The sequence below is a fragment of the Camellia sinensis genome, chromosome 10, assembly GCF_055761805.1.
Source record: "Camellia sinensis isolate YWXY chromosome 10, ASM5576180v1, whole genome shotgun sequence".
NCBI lineage: Eukaryota > Viridiplantae > Streptophyta > Magnoliopsida > Ericales > Theaceae > Camellia > Camellia sinensis.
Window position 1 is genome coordinate 61,549,343 of NC_138970.1, and position 4,447 is coordinate 61,553,789.

General features: G+C 35.6%; 1 pseudogene across 1 annotated transcript; it reads left to right on the plus strand.

The window, feature by feature from the left end:
• Positions 1-278: 278 nt before the first annotated feature.
• LOC145800428 (protein REVEILLE 8-like) lies at positions 279-3,964 on the plus strand (annotated as a pseudogene). Its single transcript, XR_014341461.1, has 6 exons — positions 279-511; positions 791-1,076; positions 2,578-2,700; positions 2,795-2,949; positions 3,066-3,192; positions 3,849-3,964. The product of XR_014341461.1 is annotated as a protein REVEILLE 8-like (transcript).
• Positions 3,965-4,447: the final 483 nt, after the last annotated feature.

Sequence of the window (4,447 nt, forward strand, 5' to 3'; positions counted from 1 at the left end):
GCCTATTAGGCCGAGGTTGTTCTCACTGCTGCATTCTCATTAATCATCTTCCTACACAAGTCTTACAAAAAAGGACACCTCTTCAAATTCTCTTAGATTTTGAGTCTCTGTTTTCCATTCCTCTAAAAATCTTTGGTTGTGTGTGTTTTGTTCACAATCATTCTCCTTCTCGGGATAAGTTGGATCCTCGTTCTCTCAAGTGTGTGTTTTTAGGTTATTCTCCTACTCAAAAGGGGTGCAAGTGTTATCATCCTCCTTCTCATAAATGGTTTGTGTCCATGGATGTCACCTTCTTTGAGTCTCAATCCTATTTCTTGTTCCGTCCAGTGTCCCAGTCATCTCTTCAAGAGGAGTCTTGGAGTGAAGAGAGTCCTGTTGCTTCTATTATTCTTGACCCAATCCCGCCACCAACAGTACCTGTTATTGCTCTTATTGTTCCTAGCCTAGTACCTCCTCCATTGGTATCTATTACTAGCAATACAAAATCCGATGTTGCCAATAACATAGAAGGGTAAGTCTATGTCAGGGATAAAGAAAGGCAGAAAGTTACTTGGATACAAGAGACCATTTCTGATCAATCACTGCCTTCTCCTTCTCTTGATGAAGGTCCAGGTAACCTTGAAACTCCAAATATTACTACCTTTGAGTCTAAGCCTACTGATCTTGATATACCCATTGCCAAGAGAAAGGGTGTGAGATCTTGTACTCATCATCCTATTTCTAATTTTGTGTCTTATTCTCATTTGTCCTCTACATATAAAGCCTTTGTGTCAAAAATTTCCTCTGTTAGTATACCTAATCATTTTCAGGATGCTCGTACTATTCCTGAGTGGAAACTGGCCATGGTGGAGGAAGCACTTCATAAAACTGGCACTTGGGATTTGACTGAGTTGTCTAGCGGCAAACGAACTGTGAGATGCAAATGGTTGTATACTGTGAAGCACAAGGCAGATGGTTCAATTGAGCGGTATAAGGCTCGACTTGTGGCGAAGGGTTTATGCTCTTGGACATTAGTGCTCCACATATTTTGGTTGCTATGTGCGCACTTCAAGCGGGATGACTTGCTAATGGAAAAGGTTTTCTCATGCATAGAGGAATAGATGGTCACTTGATTGAAGAGTTTGTTGCTAGATGATGTTGCAGCTTTTGGATTTATCAATTTGAGGAATGTTAAAATGGAGATTTAATTTTAGGCTGGGGTTCACTTTGTTTTCTTGTAATGTTTATGTTGTTGTTTGTCAATTGGTCTAAGCAAATTATGTTTTCCCCCTTTTGGATTTAATGCTTAATAGAAGTGTTCTTTTTACCTTCGTTTTGTAAAATGTTATTACCTTACTACTAGGAAAAAAAAATATCATGAAAATGAACTACTTACAATTGCCATGGCTAATTCTAATTTCAAGTTCAAATAATTGGTTGAAATTTATCTACGACTTGATGATTATGCACTAACTTGGACCATAGGCACGAGTCATTGTGCAACGCATGACTCCCCGTAACTAGTATATATAAACCGATGTTGACAGCTTTATGGCCACGTCTTTCAACTGCTTTGTCTTGTAAAGAAATAGGAGAAAAAGATTGGATACTAAACTAATTGACCATCAATTAGAGGGTGTATGGAGGTATCCTATCCTTTTGATCACACATCATATGAAGCGAGATTTGAAGGGTCTGTGAAATATACTCGGTGACAAACTCAACATGAAATTGAATTCCTAACCAGACCAAACTTAGACCTTTTGCATTTGCTTTGACTCTATATGTTACTATTTTCCCTAGCATAAACAAGATGTACTTGGTATTCTTAAAAGTCTTTGTACAACTTAAGTTTTTAACCAATCTGCTTACTGGCATAGCATTACATGTTTCTCTTTGTATGTCGCTGTAGCAAATTATGATCTCAAATGCTTGCTGGAGATCTTTCTTTCTTATTTTTTATGAGTAATGATTGCTGGAGTTACTGAGTATTATGTAAGCATTTTCTTTAATGAATTTATTGTCAGTTTGATAATTAAATTGGTGATGGAAGCTTTTTATGTCCTCTGTGGGGTTGATGGAAACAAATTGTCTGCCCTACTTATACTGTGTTTGGATAATAGATTTAAACAATGATTTGAAAAAGAAAAGAGAATGTGAGGTTGAAAAATTGTGGATGAATAATAAATTAAAATTTTCTTTCATTTCTCCTCCTTTTCAAATCTCAACTTAAATTTATGATCCAAACACAATACTTGAAAAGGTCAGGCTATAATACTTGTCATACATACCATATGTAAGTTATAATCAATTTTGGTATTGGTTTTAAACTATTGCAGTGATAGGTTATGGGGTATTATGGTGGTGGAGCAAGCAAATTATTGAAATAAAATCAATTAGGACTTGTTATGGTGTTTGATTATATTTTGAAGTAATGTTAGTTGTAATATATTAAAATCTAAATTTTTTAATTTTGTCAATTTAAACTTTAAACTTTAAACTTTTTGTTTGTTTTGAATTTAAATCATCTGAAGAATGTTTATTTATTCAATTTATCAGTTCTGGCTCTTTATCTGGGCTAAATAATTCCATTTACAGATCCAAAGTCATGCCCAAAAATACTTTTGAAGGTCCAAAAAAATGGGACTATAGCACATGTGCCACCACCTTGACCTAAGCGCAAAGCTGCTCATCCTTACCTGCAAAAGGCACCAAAAAATGGTTTGTCCCATGATGACGATGAAAGTACATATGGCAGAGGATTTTATTTGAATTTTTGTTATTCTGACATGCTATTTCTTTTAAAAATTGGCAGTTTTAGCACCATTGCAAGCTTTCATGGCTTATCCTTCTTCGTTGAATTCCCTTGCATGTTGATATTCTCCATGGGATGACACTTCCATGCTCATACACTCTCCATCAGGTGGAATCATGCTATCCCAGGATGAATACAATCTTCATGGAGTTGAAGGCATGCATAAGTTTTTTTATTTGTGTTATTTCTCCCTTTTTCATAGATATATGTATATTTTTTATTTGAGAGAACTTTCTTGTACTTATTATTGGCATAAAATGTTACTGCTTCCGCTGATATTGGATCGAAGGGGGTAGCAAGGATTAGTAACAGCGGCATTGATGGCATCGGAAGCTTGTGTAGAACAATATCAAGTTCTGAATTATCGAAGCAAGGGAAACCAGGTTCATTGTTTCATGGTAATCTTCTCAACTGTATTGATAATTGGTTTAAATTAGTCGATCATAGTGAAGTTTCAGACTTGCAGCTCTATGCTAAAGTGGCACAACTTGCTCTCTTCACAATGTTTTTATATTTATATTTGCGCTTTAGATACTTGTTAATCTAATTTGTTTGTTAGTGCTCTCCTATCTCACTTGCGTATTTGTATTGTTGTACTTGTAGTGCAACATGTGTCATAGGGAACATTTTTTTTCCAGTTCCTAAGATTTGGCAATACTGGAAAATGTTACTCTGAAAGAATTTTCCATGGTGATAACATACTGGTTTTGGATTGTTTCTCTTTAGGTTATTGGGGTAGTTTGATCTATGAGTTTTTATCAGTATGAGTCAACTTAATTGCCTAACCAAGTTTTCAATAATCATGGTTGATAGAAACTATAAAAGTTGTGAAGCGATTATATTGCTCATTTATATATCAATTATGAATTTCTCCTTCTTCCTCACCCTACTATGTTACATGGACTTGGGTGCAGGTGCATCCACTTTTTGAAAATATCCATTATTTTTTAGTATTAGCAAGCATGCCCATAAAACTCATGAATAAAATAACTCATTTGTTATTCCTCTCATACACTTATGCATTTCAGTTAAATTTTTTTTAGGTATATCTTAGGTATACCAGATTTTGCTGAAGTCTATCGCTTCATGGGAAGTGTCTTTGATCCAGACACACAAGGCCATGTGCAGAAGCTCAAGGAGATGGATCCAATCAACTTTGAAACTGAGTAAATTCAAATTTTTCCAGTCTCGATTGTCTATTTTTCAAGCAGATGATGCCTCTTATTCATAGGATGTGTGTTTGTGGTTGATAAGATGACATGGCTAATAAATCATCTATAAGGACGGGGTATAAAAGAGGACCTGATTGATGGTTTTGGATGAAATGGGCATATGCATTATGGAGTATTGTTGTTGTACCTCACGTTAAATGAGGTGAAATATTTTTTAAACTAGTAGCAATGCTGTGACATAGGTTTTTGGGCAGTAAAGAAAGAGCTTGAAGAAAATGGTTTTGCTAAAATGAGAAATAGTAGCTATCACTTGTAGAGGATGGAGAAAAAATGTGTTGAAGCATCTAACATGATTTGCATTTTACCAAGTGAAACAAAACCAATGGCTACCCATACACACTGTTGACGTAATTCAAGGACACGCACAGGACATGCTCCAAACACATATTGGACATGCTGGGACGCTTGGAACACGCTATGG